The following is a 17,365-nucleotide window of genomic DNA, read 5'->3' as shown; positions in this document are numbered from 1 at the left end:
CATAGTAGAAGTGAAGAAAAGATTTAAGGAACTCAATTTGGTGGACAGAGTGCCTGAAGAACTTTGGATAGAGGCTCGTAACATTGTACAGGAGGCAGCAACAAAAACCATCCCAGCGAAAAGGAAATGCAAGAAAGCAAAGTGGCTGTCCAATAAGGCCTTACAAATAGCAGAAAAGAGAAGGGAAACAAGATGCAAGGGAGATAGGGAAAGTTACAGAAAATTGAATGCTGACTTTCAAAGAATAGCAAGAAGAGACAAGGATGCCTTCTTAAATGAACAGTGCAAAGAAATAGAGGAAAATAATAGAAAGGGGAAAAAACAGAGATCTGTCCATGAAAATTGCAGATGTTAAAAGAAAACTTTCTGCAAAGATGGACAGGATAAAGGACAAAAATTGTAGGGACCTTACAGAAGCAGAAGACATCAAGAAGAGGTGGCAAGAATACACAGAGGAATTATACCAGAAAGATCTGGATGTCCCGGACAACCCATATAGTATAGTTACTGACCTTTAGCCAGACATCCTGGAGAGTGAAGTCACATGGGCATTAGAAAGCACAGCAAATAATAAGGCCAGTGGAGGTAATGGCATTCCAGTGGAACTATTTAAAATCTTAAAAGATGGCACTGTAAAGGTGCTACATTCAATGTGCCAGCAAGTTTGGAAAACTCAGCAGTGGCCAGAGGATTGGAAAAGATCAATTTACATCCCAATCCCAAAGAAGGGCAGTGCCAAAGAATGCTCCAACTACCATACAATTGCACTCATTTCACATGCTAGCAAGGTTATGCTCAAAATCCTCCAAGGTAGGCTTCAGCAGTATGTGGACTGAGAACTCCCAGAAGTACAAGCTGGATTTCGAAGGAGCAGAGGAACTAGAGACCAAATTGCTAACATGAACTGGATTATGGAGGAAGTCAGAGAGTTCCAGAAAAATATCTATTGCTTCTTCGTTGACTATGCAAAAGCCTTTGACTGTGTGGACCACAGCAAACTATGGCAAGTCCTTAAAGAAATGGGACTGCCTGACCACCTTATCTATCTCCTGAGAAATCTATACATGGGACAGGAAGCAACAGTTAGAACTGGATATGGGACAACTGATTGGTTCAAAATTGGGAAAGGAGTATGACAAGGCTGAATCTTGTCCCCCAGCTTATTTAACTCATATGCAGAATACATCATGCAAAAAGCTGGGCTGGAGGAATCCCAAACTGGAATCAAGATTGCCAGAGGAAATATCAGCAACCTCCGATATGCAGATTATACCATTCTGACTGCAGAAAGTGAGGAGGAATTAAAGAACCTCTTAATGAATGTGAAAGAGGAGAGCCCAAAAAAATAGTCTGAAGCTCAACATAAAAAAAAACTAAGATCATGGCCACTGGTCCCATCACCTCCTGGCAAACAGAAGGGAAGATATGGATGTAGTGACAGATTTTACTTTCCTGGGCTCCATGATCACTGCAGATGGTGACAGCAGCCACAGAATTAAAAGACACCTGCTTCTTGGGAGGAAAGTGATGACAAACCTCGACAGCATCTTTAAAAACAGAGACATCACCTTGCCGACAAAGGTCTGCATAGTCAAAGCTATGGTTTTTCCAGTAGTGTTGTATGGAAGTGAAAGCTGGACCATAAAGAAGGCCAACTGTTCAAGAATTGATGCTTTTGAATTGTGGTGCTGGAGGAGACTCTTGAGAGTCCTCTGGACTGCAAGGAGAACAAGCCTATCCATTTTGAAGGAAATCACCGCTGAGTGCTCACTGGAAGGACAGATCCTGAAGCTGAGGCTCCAATACTTTGGCCATCTCATGAGAAGAGAAGACTCCCTGGAAAAGACCCTGATGTTGGGAAAGTGTGAAGGCAAGAGGAGAAGGGGACAACAGAGGACGAGATGGTTGGAGAGTGTCATCAAAGTGACCAACATGAATTTGACCAAACTCTGGGATGCAGTGGAAGACAGGAGGTCCTGGAGTGCTCTCGTCCATGGGGTCACGAAGAGTCGGACATGACTTAATAACTAAACAACAACAAAATGGCCCAAACCACAATACCAAGTCTTGCAGTCATACAATATAGAATAAACCCCATTAAACACTACTACTAAGCTGGGCTAACATGGGCTAGCCCCACCTCCTTTTTTCTCTTTACTTACATTCTCTCTCTTTCAAGCCACATACTCAAATCATCAAGTTCTTTCCCTCTCGTGGCCTTTCGAATTCTCTGACCAAGTGCTAAGCACTCCTTAGGGAGGTTTGGGCACCATGAATGAAAATGGGCAACGCTTGCTGGAGTTATTATTATTATTATGGTCTCTGTGTCAGCAATACATTATTTAATACAAAGCTTCAGCAGTCTCTTGGAGACATCCAAGATCAAAGCATTTGGATCAGCTTGATTTTATCCTCACTAGACACTCTAGCCTTCCTAGTATTACGATCACACACAGTTATCAGGGTGCTGATTGTGACACTGATCACTCCCTGGTGTGTAGCAGAGTCAAACTGCAAATAAAGAGATTGTATCACATGAAAAAGGAAGGAAGTCCATGTATTGACATCAGCAAGACTTGCGATCAGAGAAAAGTGGAGGAATTTGCCCAAACACCTGAGGAAACTCTTCCAGGCCCGGCTGATGCAAATGCACCTGAACAATGGGAACATTTCAAGAACGCTCTTTATAATATCGCCTTGTCCACATTTGGCAAGAAGACCAAAAAGATGGCCGACTGGTTCGAAGCCCATTTGGAGGAGTTGATGCCAGCCATCGAGGATAAGAGGAGAGCTCTAGCAGCATACAAAGCCTGTCCTAGTGAGTACAATATGTAGGCTCTTTGAGTCCAACAGGCTGCCAGGAGATGTTCCAACAATTATTGGCTTCAGCTCTGCTCTCAGATACAGATAGCAGTGGACACAGGTAACATCAAGGGAATGTATGACAGTATCAAGCAAGCTTTAGGTCCAATACAGAAGAAATCTGCTCCCTTGAAGTCTGCTACAGGTGTGATCATCCAGGACTGAGCACTGCAAATGGAACGCTGGGTGCACTGCTACTCTGAGCTATATTCTGGAGAGAATGTAGTAACCAAAGAGGCATTAAATAACATTGAGTGCCTGCCTGTTTTGGAAGAGCTGGACAGCAAACCAACTTTATCAGAAATAAAAGCAGCCTTGGATTCCCTCACCTCCAGCAAGGCACCTGGGAAGGATAACATCCCTGTTGAAATGCTGTAAAGTGATCACCACTACTCAGCTGTATCAACTCTTCTGTCTTTGTTGGAGAGAAGGTGGGGTACCACAGGACATGAAGGATGCAAACATCATATTGCACAAGAACAAAGGAGATGGGGTGACTGCAATAACTACCGTGGCATCTCTCTTCTCAGCGTTGTAGGAAAGCTGCTTGCCCGTGTTGTACTGAAGAGGCTTACGGTGCTCGCAAAGTCTATCTAGAATCACAATGTGGATTTCGAGCTAATAGCTCCACCATTGACATGGTACTCTCCCTCAGAGCTCCAACAACTTATTAATCATTTTAGTAAGGCCTGCCAAGATTTTGGATTAACAATCAGCCTAAAGAAAACACAAGTCATGGGCAAGGGTGTAGACTCACCATCCTCTATTACCATCTCTACACAAGAACTGGAGGTTGTTCATGATTTTATGTACCTTGGCTCAACGATCTCTGACACTCTCTCTATATATGTCGAGCTGGATAAACAAACTGGCAAAGCAGCTACCATGTTCTCTAAACTCACAAAGAGAGTATGGCTTAATAAGAAGCTGGCAGCATATACCAAGATCCAGGTCTATGGAGCCTGTGTCCTGAGCACACTCCTGTACTGCAGTGAGTCCTGAACCCTTTGTGCATGGCAGGAGAGGAAGCTGAACATGTTCCATATGTGTTGTTTCCAACATATTTTTGGTATCACCTAGCAGGTAAAGGTAAAGGTAAAGGTTCCCCTCTTGACAATTTTTGTCCAGTCGTGTTCGACTCTAGGAGGCGGTGCTCATCCCTGTTTCCAAGCCATAGAGCCAGCGTTTTGTCTTCCGTGGTCACATGGCCAGTGTGACTTAGACACGGAACGCTGTTACCTTCCCACCAAGGTGGTACCTATTTATCTAATCGCATTTGCATGCTTTCGAACCGCTAGGTTGGCGGGAGCTGGGACAAGCGATGGGAGCTCACTCCATCGCGTGGATTCGATCTTACGACTGCTGGTCTTCTGACCCTGCAGCACAGGCTTCTGCACTTTATCCGACAGCGCCACCACCTCCCATCACCTAGCAGGACAATGTTCCAAATAGAATAGTCCTAGAACGAGCTGGAATTTTTAGTATGTGTACATTACTAAAACAGCGATGTCTACATTGGCTTGGGGATGTTGTGAAAATGGCTGATGGTCGGATTCAAAAGATCTCCTGTATGGAGAATGAGTGCAGAGAAAGCGCCCCAGAAGGAGACAACAGCTGTGATACCAGGGTATCTGCAAGCGGGATCTGAAGACCTTAGGAATGGACCACAACAGATAGGAAACTTTGACATCTGAGTGCTCAGCCTGGAGGCAGGAGGTGCAGCATGTCCTCTCCCAATTTGAAGAGACCCTTGTCCTGCAGGCCGAGGCAAAGAGGCAGTCTCGAAAGCAGCAAAATTAGGGAGCTGGACAGGGGACAGATTGGATTTGTCTTCAGTGTGGAAGGGATTGCCTCTCTCGAGCTGGCCTTCTCAGCCACACTAGATGCTGTTCCAAGACCTGTATCCAGAGCATGTTACCATAGTCTCTCGAGACTGAAGGATGCCTACACAATGGGAGGACTATGGGAGAGTAGGGCACACCACTCAAGTAAATTATAGGCCAAGCCTGAAGAGTCTGAGCCCTCCAATTGAGATGAAATTTACGAGCCACTCATGTTGGTCCCCCAGACACACATTTTACTCTTTAGGTTTTTTGAGTCAAGTATCAACATTTGGAAATATAAGCTCAAAACATGACTGGTAGGTTGCACTCACTTTGACAGGTCACTTTGGTTCATCTAGACCAGTGGTTCCCAATCTTAAGTAACCCAGATGTTCTTGAACTGCAGTTCCCAAAAGCCTTTACCAACAGATGTGTTGGCTGGGGTTTCTGGACATTGCAATCCAAGAACACCTGGGTTACCCACATTTGGGAACCACTGATCAAGACAATCAGAGGCCATCAGTTTTTACTTTGCCCTGCCCGCATAATCCCCTCTATCTAAGCCAAGTATGGGCAAAATTCATTCCTCCAGGGGTTCTCTGATTACAGCTATCACCATCCCTTACCATAGGCTATCCTGGCAAGGACTGCTGGGAGTTACGGTCCAGCATTGGGGAGGGCAGCATTTTACCATCCTTGAACTACTGTAAATATTATAACAAACACATGAAACCAGACATTGGGGAAATTGCTCCGTCTGCAGTGGCATATAAATCAGGACTCATCTCAGTCTCCTGAAACAGTAATTCCCCTTTGTTCAAACAGTATAATCTGCAAAATAGCAGAAATAGTCTTGCTTTGTTGCTCTGTCTCTATGGATCTGGAGAAATCAATCATCATCACCCACCTCTCCACTATAGACAAAGAGACAGATCAATTTTACTCTCTCTCTCTCTCTCTCACACACACACACACACACACACACACACACACACACACACACACACAGAGAGAGAGAGAGAGAGAGAGAGAGAGAGAGAGAGAGAGATTCCAAAGGGGCCTACCCCTGTGTGTGTTTCCCCATATGGCAGAGGGAAGAATTTTCTTGCAGATAAAGTTACACTGCTGTTCCTCATGGCAGCCATCCAACACCCAGACAAGACTAAGGATTAAAGTGGCAAGACCGTCAAGGCTTTGCTCAGATGGGTTCCTGCAAACAGTGGTGCAGCTGGAAAGAGTTTGCTCATTGTTGTGCCCTGGGACTGCGGTTAGAGTTGGTTTTCTCACCAATGTAACTACAAAACATTTGCAGTTTGGCCACAAAATCCAACACAAATTACACTTTCCTATTTGTTTCAGGCACTGAAAAGATCCGGACTCCACACCAGGAAAGCCCCGGCCCAGATGGTGAGAGGTTCCCCTTTTAATGAGCTTCTCTGTTATTGGAAAGACATGTCTCTGCAACCTGCCACAATGTTTGTGGTGTCTGGGGTTTCTTCCTCCTCCCCTCTTCCCAAGACTCTGGTTTGCAGATTCAGCTCCAGTGAGCTGTGCTGTTGTCCTCAGCAATTCAGTGGCGCTAACTGGATCATTACCGAGATAATTGACCCTCTGTAGGGAAAAGCTTCTAGATGACTTCTGTTTCATTTCAACATTCCAACATCAGAACAATAGGTGCACAAGGCCTTTCTGCAGCAAGAATCATTTTCAGGAACGTGCCATCTTTGAGACTTTTGTCAGAAATAAACAAGTTAAATGAGAAAAGTGCTGTAGCTATAATTTGTATGAACCAACTAAGGGAAGGTTCGCGTTTATGGTGAATTGTGAACATTCTGAGCTTAGTGTGAAGCAACCTTGACACTTGACCATTGGCACAGCACAGGGTTCTTGTTTTTTAAGCAACTCAATAAAAAGGTTTTCCAGGCAGCTGGCAATACATAATTATTTTTAAAGACTGACATACAGATATAAACCATGAAGTAAAAAATATCAGCTATAGCATAAAAACAACAGTACAGTATAAAACTGAGTAGCAAAGAAGAGAATCAAGACAAAAAGAATCTCAGCAGCATAGAGTTTTTAAAAGAGATCTTATTATCCTCCTACTTGCAAGACTTTACAATTTAAAAAATACAGATAGGTTTTTAAGTGGTCATGTTGCTAAATTGCACAGATCCCACCATCTCTTATCATTGGCTTAACTGGCTTGGACTGGGATAGCCGCAGAGGACCAATACAATTGGTGTAGGACAGGTCCTATTGGCTTACTGTAATCATTAATGATCTTGGAGAGGAAGTGAAAAGGCCTGAAGATAATTAAAGTGTGCCCAGAGAGTGGGTAGACTGCTTAAGTGAAATTCTAAGATGATGAAGAAGTTCAGTCTTGGTTGACAGAATGTAAATATGTAAACAAAAAGGAATAATTACCTTAAACATCTTGCTTTCCCAAGCATACACTTCTTTGGCTAAGTGTATATGAGTGTCACAAATATTTGTCAAATTATGGTATGTGCCTCCTTTCACTTTCTCTGAGGTGGGACAGGATTGGGTCAGGTGTCCCACAAAGATGGATTGCTTCAGAAATAACTCAGACAATTTACTAATGCTCTAATATTTACAAATATTCTAATTTCCAAGCCGATCCAGCACCACCCAGCGTTGTCGGGAGACTTTGGGTGCTCTACGAAAACTAAGGTTGCTTGAATCATTGGGTTTGCTCCAGGGAATGCTGTATCAGCAGAATTGGGACAGATGGAGGCTATGCTTATATACATCTCCTCTAAAATACCCACCACACAGACAAAATGGAAGGAGCGTTCTCTTTGTTGGCTCAGTTTTGCTGGCCCGATTTTGGACAATAAAACAGGCAGTGCCACACAGTTTCACAAAGACTGGTACTGCGTGGTTATGCCTGAAACAGCTTTGATTTCAGATTTGCTTCATACAATGCTGCCTGTGAGAAAAAGACTGAATCTCTGGGAGGCAATCAAATACCAACCTAATAGTAGAAACAAGCAGGACCAAGTTGAAATTTTATTTTTTGTAAAAAAAAAAAATACAACCCTCTGACAACAGAAGACCTCCACATATTTTTGCATATTACAGAACATGCTGTTTGAAAATAAGAGGACTGTTTAATTTCTGAGCACTGCTTAGATATTCTATTTGTGCCGGTATAATTACCCATTATCAGTAAGCACAGGGGCAGAAAGGGAAACCTTCCATTGCCTGTGGACTACAAGTCTTCCTATCCAGAAGTTTTCAAAAAGGCTGAATAGGAGAGATAATTGGACTCTTTCTCCCGACCCCCCCCCCCGCACACACACACACACCACATTGCATTATTAATCTCACTTCCAGTGTAACAGGAGATTACAACCAAGATGGTAGCATGTTTAAAGCTTTCATCCTCCATTTGGCTGTGATCCACTGGCCTTAGGAGGGGAGATAAGTATTTACATTTCTTATCAGTCACCAGATGGCTTTTAAAACTAGAGGCTGTCTGGTAGGACTTAAGTTAATGAACAGAAGTGCTTTTATGAAGTACTGGTATGTGCAGGCAGAGATGTAGCTCTGGTTATTCAAGAGAGTGTAAGAAAATATATCTCAACCAGTATTTAAACAACTTAATCTAGTTGCTGCAACAACATTTATGACTCATTTTTCCCCAAAACAGTGTACCTTTTTTGAATAAAAATGGCTATAAGTGCAGCATTTTTAAAGCTTTTAGAATTATGCAGGGTTCAAGTTTAAAGAGAAGTTGAGTGCTTTTTCTGTGAATATTGCTATGGGATTTTATTACTGGAAAATGTTTTTGAAAAGAGTCTGAGCCAACAGTATATTATAGTTTCCTTTCACATAAGGAAAAAAGCATGACTGCAGTTTTCTGTAATCACCACAAAGATGAACTGAGCCTGTTTCTGGGAGACAATGACACACAATCTAATGGTAAGATCATAAATCTGTGAAAAAATATTCTCATTTTGGAGAAATAATAAGCATTACTCAGGCCATTTCAAAGACAACTAAACCTTAGCAACAATCATTGCCATACTGAAAGCCATAAGAGGGTCTAAAAGGGGACAAGAAAAGATTTTGAAAAACACACAACAGAAACTGTTTCTGGATCAGCTCTCTTTTTATATACAGTGCTGTTGAAATTTGTTAAGACCATATGTTAGTCATACTGAGGCAGGCATGGCCTGACTTTATGAATGTTGGCATCATCCCAGCTAACGCTCAAGATCTGATGAGTCTTGGATCCATTGGTTTGCTCACTCCAGAGAAAGATGTGGGTAGAGGCACTGCAGGGGGAAAAAAAGGAAGAGAACATATATAGAGAATAAGAAAAGCTATTCTGTTGTAAAGTCTAACGCTTTGAAATGCGTCTGGGGGAGAAATGTTATTGTATAGATAACCCATCATTCCAAAAAAGGACATATTAAGGGTTAGTTGTGTGCGACCGTCACAGTGGGAGCTTTCCTTGCTGTCTGTAATTTGCAAATTGTTTAATTTTGTGATTGGTCTTCAGAACGTAAGTGTGTTCTTCCTTTGTAAACCTGATTCCTCATTCTTAAACCAAGGGATGTTGACAAGTGTTTGGGTCTGTGTCCCAAATCCTAGTCTTGGGCTATGAGTCTCGAGTCCTAAGCCCCGAGTCTGAGTTGCAAGTCCCTACCTGGGGAATTCTGGGAGTTGTAATCACAGCAACTGCCGTCTTTGACTTGCCTCCACAGCTGCCATATAGGCCCCCCATGTGCATACGCCTGGGTGCAGGGACGGTGACCATGGGAGTGTGTTCCTTCATGTCCTCCCCACCACCTCCCCAATAGGTATTGATTCTTGATCAACGATGAGAAGGGAGGGAAAGGGAGCCGAGTTGCAGGTGTGACTTCATTCAGACTCAACTACAAGTCACGAGTCCCCATCCCTGTTAAACCTCCAGGTGATTTCAGCTGTAATGGCAGATCATCTGCAATGTATAACTCTGCCTTCAGAGTCCATATGTGTAAAGAGCACACACAATGAGAAGAAAGCACTAGCTTTTCATTGTTTTTTTTTTATTGTTATTTTTATGCTGCCTTCCACAGGTTTGGCTTGGAAGTACCTTTTTGGGCTATCAATTTATCCAGCATTAACCAATTGTTCTTTCTTGCCCCTGAATTCACAGAAAGACCTGCCTCTCTGCTCTGTATCTTTTTCCCTCCTTAGAAGCCTGTTGCTGAAAGCAGTCGTGTTTATCAGTTTCCTGTTTGAGCTGTTCAATTTTAAGCAGCTAGAGGAATTTAACCAAAAATTCAAAACTCTGCAACACTTTTTCCCTTCCACTGTCACTTTCAACACATGAAAATGACAGGTTTTTTTTTTTTCCAGGGAGGAGGCTATTGTGTCTGTGGAGGATCTCCACATCAGCCAGAATGCAAATTCTTTTGTGTGCTGAAAGCAACAACAAAGGAAGTGAACCTAGTGTCTTATAGTCATCATGTGTGTTCTCTACACACTTTCAGAATGTCTGGACAGATTTAATGAGAAAAGGAAAAGAGGGTTTTCTCACCTATGTATTAAAGGAATACTGTGGGGTTGGGGAGAGAGAAAGAGAGAGGAGAAAAAACAGTGGTAATTTTGCTACGTGCTGCTGGGAAGATGAGCTATGAAAATCTAGAACAGCATGGCACCATGTCAGTCAAGTTTCAGACCTAGAATGATCTCATTTGCCCCTTAAACTAATTACTGATTTCCAATGCAAATGATCAGTGCAGTGATCTCTGTATGATTCATCTATCCCTTTCACTGCAGGTGTGGGAAAGAGAGAGAGAAAATGAGGAGAGTGGATGGACTCAACTACCCTGCCTGTCCCTAGTTTCATCTCAACCCATGCAATGCCTGAGAGATTATCTATCGGGGGGGGGGGACATAGCCCTTAATAGAAGGAGGATTGTCCACTCTTGTCTCTGCACAACAATTAGATACAGAATAGCATGAAATAGAGTATGTTCTAACAGCGCTTCGGAATCATTGCAACTTTTCAGGAATATCTAGTACTTATATGTATGCCACTGTGACGATTGCCCCACGTCACTCCTGTCACTCATATTCAGGATCTCAGTTGCATGAGTCTATGAAAGGAGTGGAGGAGCAGAGTCAGCGGATATAAGAAGGTCTTGGCAGAGGAGATGAAAGAGAGATATAGAATTTGCAGAGAGAGTTAGATAGTCAGGGAGATAGTGAGAACAGATACTAATAGAGATAAGTTGGTCAAAATTAATAGATAGAGCAGGTGGTGATTAGTCATGTGGCAAGCTATATGATATTTTAATGACTTGATTGTATGCATTGAATAAAGAACATTAAAGTTAATACCCTTCAATAAATAAGTTCTGTTGGCAGTAACCAGACAAGTGTCTGACTAAAGGTCTTTATATTGTGGATAAAGGAAACCCACTGGTGGCAGTGAGGAAAAGAGGGAATGCCACAATTGGTATCTGCTGCTGGGATGACATAGCATGAGCCCTTTGTTTGAGGGGAAGCAAGCAGGGGCCACGTGGTAAACATCACAGTGACAAAGCAAGAATTTGTATGTTTGGATAAAGTAGGATGTTGAATATGTGATCAAAATAGTCTGCAGGTTACACAAGCACAAACTGAATGCAAGACCACTAAACATTTGTGAGGGCCTTCATACAGCAGAGCCCTAAAGGCAAGAGGGGCCAACCTCCCTCCCTCCAAATAGCAAGAGCCATGCTACTATAGAATCTGTTCCAGATATATATTCCCCTTTCCTGTGTGACTAGCCTTTGAACAGTATCACGAAACTCTACACTTTACAAAGGATGTGTTACATATACACATTGCTCATTAAAAGAACAGAATAAAGTTTCCCTCCCTCAAATCTACTGAACAGACATAAAGCAGAACTTCCTGTTCTTGGCAGATAATTTCACCCCTTATTTCTCTCCTTGTTTGCTTCTACTCAGAGTATCTTCTTATCTATCCCAGGAATAACTCTCAACTTCACCCTGTTATGTTTCATTATACAGTACTCATTCTTCAGGTAGGCAGTGGGGCCAGGCTAGGGAATAGTCCCAACGGACTACAGTGCCTTAGGAAACTGAAAGGATGATACAGTATCAATGTCCTCTAGAAATCTGGCAAAGAACAAATATAAGATGTTCAGTCAGTCTCCTGGTGTTTCACTGGAACAGCCATTCTACTGGCTTAAACTATCTAACCATTATTTCCTCATCTCAGATAACCTGAAACTTATAGTTCACTGGTGGCTTGTGGTTTGAGCTGGACATGCTTCTCACCCTGCCCTCTTGGGCAGACCCCAGACCACTGCAATTATCATTCTACAGGGTGAGGGAAGATAAGATAGCACCGTAAGTTATGCCCACGATTCCTTGAGGGGAGCCATCACACTTCTACATTATAAAACATTTCCAGTATATACTTGGGCCCTCAATCCTATTGTGGAACAAATAGATTACTTCAAAAGACAACTGTGAACTACAACCATATCTGTTTGGCACCAACATTTATGTGGTTCCTATAGTGCCAGGACAGAAATGCAAGACCCAATGCATTGTGTGACATTATGCATGCATGAGTTCATACTAAAAAAAAAATTCTAAGTATATAACTTCAGTGACTTCACACAAACCCTCACATAAGTACAGTGGCAGGAGGGTGCTGGTAAGATTCTTGTCCCACACTGAAACCTAGAGTCCCCAGTGAGGTAAGGCTACTTCTCTCCTTCCTCATCATGCCACTCTCCTATTTTCCTTATCAGATGTTGTTTTGGAGACATCCTATCTGGCTTTCTTTTGCTGCTTGTCTCATCAGATCAGACCAAATCATTTTAGAGCCATTTGATCCAATATAGAGCTGACTTGGACCCACTGAATCTGCTTCAGATCTAATCTGAATGAGTCCAGATTGTTGCTCTCTGTTTGCAAAGCAGTCAAACTGGTTGCACAACCATACTGTAATTTAAATCTGACGATGGTAACAAGATGTGAGCTGCCTTTCCAGAACAAATATATCCACAAAACATGAGAGTACAATTCCATTCCCATTTTTTTGTGGAGGGGGAAAAAAACCTAAGGTGACTATTACACTGAAAACTGATGATGGTCTGGAGCTCTTTTTATAAAGGTCAATAATATCTCAGTTTCTCAAGGCTAAAGATAAATATATCAGCTTCTGAAACAAGTGACATATTTACAGAAGAGACTTCTTGTTGAAGTGTACACTCCCCACGTGAGCAAAAATGTCCAGGGTTTCTCCTAATGTGGAGAAGCTACACTTAAGTTCTTCTCTGCAGACACACTGTTCTCCACAAAGAGAGAATATGACACATAGAGAAGGGGCTTTGCACTCCTTGGCATGTGCATTGGATGAAAGCAGGAGAGGTAACTCCTGAATAGGGCTGAATAGAGAATCTGCACCACAATCAGGCCTGATTGTATACTTGAATTAATGTGCAGTTAACAAGATTTGACTTTTGGGATCATGAGCTAAGCTTTCTAGATGATGGACTGCTAGCAAGAGATTGTTTGCACCTCACAAGGACTGGGAAGAATGTGCTGGACCACAGCATAAAGAACTTCATCAGAAGAGCTTTAAACTGAATTGGAAGGGGGAGGTAGACACAAGCACAGAGGTAAAGATAGAGGACGCCTTACACACAATAAAAGGAATGGACAAAACAGTTCTAATGGGGCTCAATAATGACATGAACATTAATAATAATATTCATAAAATGTACAAAGAAAAGGAGGCACCATATCTCCAGTGTCTATACATGAATGCTGGGAGTACAGGAAACAAACAAGAAGAACTGGAAATCTTAGCTCAGGAGGGTAAATATGACTTGATGGGAATAACTGAAACTTGGTGGGACGACTCCCATGATTGGAATAGAGCAATTGAAGGGTATAATTTATTCAAAAAGAACAGAGAGAATAGAAAGGGAGGTGGAGTTGACACATTTCTGCACAGAAATACAGGAGGAGGAGACTGGCTGTCCCATTGAGAGCATCTGGGTCTATGTAGTAGGGGCAAAAAAAAACCAAAACACAAAAGGACCATGGTAGTTGGAGTCTACTACCGATGGCCCAGTCAAGGAGAAGATAAGGATGAAACTTTTGAAAAACACATTGCAAGCTTTTCAAAGAGACATGATGTAGTAGCGATGGGAGATTTCAATTATCCTGATATCTGTTGGGAGGCAAATTTTGCCAAATAAGGCCCTTCCAAGAAATTCCTGGCTCGTGTGTCTGGTAATTTTCTCCTACAAAAAGTGGAGAAAAAAACTAGAGGAATAGCTATCCTTGACTTGGTTCTAACCAATAGCAATGACTTGGTGGAGGAAATGGCAGTAAGAGGAACTCTGGCCAAGAGTGACTGTGTTCTAATAGAATTCTTGATTTCAAAGGATACCAAAGCAGAGTGTAGCCACACACATATGTTGGGTTTTTAAAACACAAATTTTAACAAACTCAGGACAATGGTAAGTGAGGAGATCTTAGCAGGAAAAGGAGTCCAAGCAGGGTGGGAGTTTCTAAAATGCGAAATTCTGTATGCTCAACTACAAACAATTCCAACAACAACAAAATAGTGGGAAAAAGCAAAAAAAAAAAAAAAAAAAAAGGCCAGTGTGGTTTCACAAAAAACTCAGAGAGGACATGAAAACAAAAAATGACACATATAGGAAGTGGAAGGAAGGCCAGGCCACAAAGGAAGAGTATAGACAAGTAGTGAAGAATTGCAGGGATGGCATTAGGAGGGAAAAAGTTGAGAATGACCTGAGGCTAGCTCAAGACACTAAAATCAATAAAAAGCATTCTTCATATACATGCATAGCAAAAGATGAAATGAAATAGTGGTTCAGATACTCAATGGAGATGGAAAAATGATAACAGAGGACAAAGAAAAGGCAGAAGTGTTCAATTCCTATTTTAGCTCAGTCTTCCCAAAGGACAGACTATGACCCTCCATAGAGCTGTGAAATGCAGGTTGAAGGGACAAGATTGCAGCTGGAAATTGATAAACAAATAGCCAAGGGATATAAGTTCAAATGTCCAGAGTCGGATGAGCTGCATCCAAGAGTATTGAAGGAGCTGACTGAAGAGCTTTCAGAATATATTATTTTCTTGAAATCATAGGAAATGGGTGAGGTGCCAGATGATTGGAGGAGAGTTAATGTTGTTCCTTTTTTAAAAGGACAAAAATAGGGAAACCTGTAAACTACAGGCCAGCCGACCTGACATCAATCCCAGGGAAAATTCTGGAACAAATTATAAAACAGTCACTATGTAAGCACCTAGAAAACAATGCTGTAATACAGTGGTGCCTCAACTTCTGAACTTAATCCATTCCAGAAGATGGTCATAACTCGAAATGGTCATAAGTTGAAAAACCATTTCCCATAGGAATACATTGAAACGCAATTAATCCGTTCCGGACAGTTTTTGGCGCAAGTTGAAGTATTCGTTCCCATAGGAACTAATGGAAAAGCAGTTAATCCATCCACTTCCACTAGGGGGAGACTTTGTTTTTTTAACCTAAGATGACTTAGGTTATAAAAAAGGGCAGAAAAGGAGGGAGGGAACAATGAGGAAAAGAGGAAAGAAAGAAGGTCATAACTGGGGCACACAGACCCCTCAGACAAAGGTTTGTGCTTTTAAACATAAAAACAGAGAGTATGGGGGGGGAGACTTTGGAGTCTAAAACACATTTTAAACTAACACATGTTAAACCAACACCTTTTAAAACAAACAGCTTTTAAAACAAAAGAAAGGTCACAGTACACAAACCCTAGGAGCCACAGAATTTAAAAAAAAAATTCTAGTAGGGACTGAAAATGCTACAACTACACACTGCAAGACCCACCAGAGCACAGAAACATAGCCCCCAGCTCAAACCCACGCTTCAAAAACCCTGTATATATAGTACTCACCCAGAACAGGCAGTTTCTCTGTTTTTAAAAAGAAATCCAAAAAGCAAAAATAAAAAAAACAAAAATGCCCAAAAAAACCACAGTATAGTACAGTACAGTACAGTACAGTACCAGGCAGTCCGAAGTCTCTCTCCAAACCCACACTCTCTAACCACTGGGGCGAAAGAGCTACAGAGAAGCAGCCTCTTTGCTGACCAACGGTTAACTGAACGCAGTTCAAATTCCCCCGCCTTTTTTCCCATTCATAACTCGAAGCACCGGTCGCAAGTCGAAGCAAAATTTCATGGCCAGAGCTGGTCGTAACTCAGGACGTTCGTAAGTCGAGGCACCACTGTAACTGGAAGCCAATATGGATTTGTCAAGAATAAATCCTTCCAGACTAATCTGATCTCATTTTTTGATCAGGTAACCTCCCTGATAGACAGAGGGAAGACATGGTATATTTTGTCTTCAGCAAAGCTTTTGAGAAAGGTACCCCATGATATTCTGATTAGTAAGCTTTGGTAAGGTGTGGGCTGGATATATAAACTGTCAGGTGGATACACTGTTAGCTATAGAACTTTAGCCAGAGGATGTTGATTAATGACTCCTTCTCAAACAGGGTGGAGATAACAGGTGGGGCATCCCAGGGCTCAGTCCTGGGCCCTGTGCTCTTCAATAAATGCCCTCAACATCTGTACAATTGCAGTGGGCCCATTCTGCAACAAAGCATGGACTGATATCCCCTCCCTTCAAAAAATAGTCAAAATTGCTGAACATCTGGATCCAAGCCACAGATAAAAGAATGGTCCGAGCATGCATAGCCCATAGCCACATGGATACAGACCTTTCAGAGGATGAAGTATTTGATGGGATGAGGCAGGATACACAAATGTTACACTAGAGTAAAACTTGTCATAATGGTTCACTATAGTGTCCCATAACTTGTGCATATTAAATTAGCAAACACTTCAATATTGGGTGCAAATGCAGCAATATTCCAAAGATGTTCCCTGGGATTTGGAGGGAAAATTCCAGGGAATTTCATGAAAAATTGATGAATCAAGGCGCATTATCCTGCCATTTTTTCTTGAGTGTTGAAACTTAACACATCCGCCCCCTTTATTAGAAAGAAAGAAAGAAAGAAAGAAAGAAAGAAAGAAAGAAAGAAAGAAAGAAAGAAAGAAAGAAAGAAAGAAAGAAAGAAAGAAAGAAAGAAAGAAAGAAAGAAAGAAAGAAAGAAAGAAAGAAAGAAAGAAAGAAAGCTTTCTTTTAAACCTTACAGTTTGAATCATGGCAGGACAGAACATCTTTAACTCTCAGCAATGAGAAAAATACATGCAAAGCTGGCGCATAACAGCTCCTGGCAAATCTCAGCCGTTGCACTTCTTTGCACTCCCTTCCAAATTCACAGATTCTGGATATACAGCTTGGAGACAAGTATATTTTGCCAGCTGCGCATTCCTCGCTTCTGCAACGTGTTCTGGAGAATTCTTAACAGTTTGCTTCACACTGAGAATTATTCTACAGTTGTGTTTTTCGGTTCCTTTTCTTTCTTTCTTTTTAAAGCTTCAGTACAAAAAGGATTGCTTGGGATGTTTGCCAACTGAGTGTCAATAGTCTTCCTTTTCTGACAAAGATTTTGAAATGAAAAGTAAAAATAGAAATGGCAAAATTAAATGCTGCTGCAATAGGAAGAAAGAAGATAAAAGAAAACATGAAGCTCAAAGTTATTGTGAGG

General features: G+C 41.8%; 1 long non-coding RNA gene across 1 annotated transcript in view; it reads left to right on the top strand.

Annotated features, from left to right (window-relative positions):
* LOC144586576 (uncharacterized) overlaps positions 1-17,365 on the top strand; it is a 62,013-nt gene that overhangs the window by 21,526 nt on the left and 23,122 nt on the right. Inside the window, exon 1 of the long non-coding RNA XR_013541470.1 lies at positions 1-17,365. This exon is cut by the window's left edge and continues 21,526 nt beyond it. This is a non-coding gene — a long non-coding RNA (uncharacterized LOC144586576).

This window comes from Pogona vitticeps, chromosome 2 (assembly GCF_051106095.1).
Source record: "Pogona vitticeps strain Pit_001003342236 chromosome 2, PviZW2.1, whole genome shotgun sequence".
Taxonomy (NCBI): Eukaryota; Metazoa; Chordata; class Lepidosauria; order Squamata; family Agamidae; genus Pogona; species Pogona vitticeps.
This window is presented reverse-complemented; position numbering and strand designations above follow the sequence as displayed.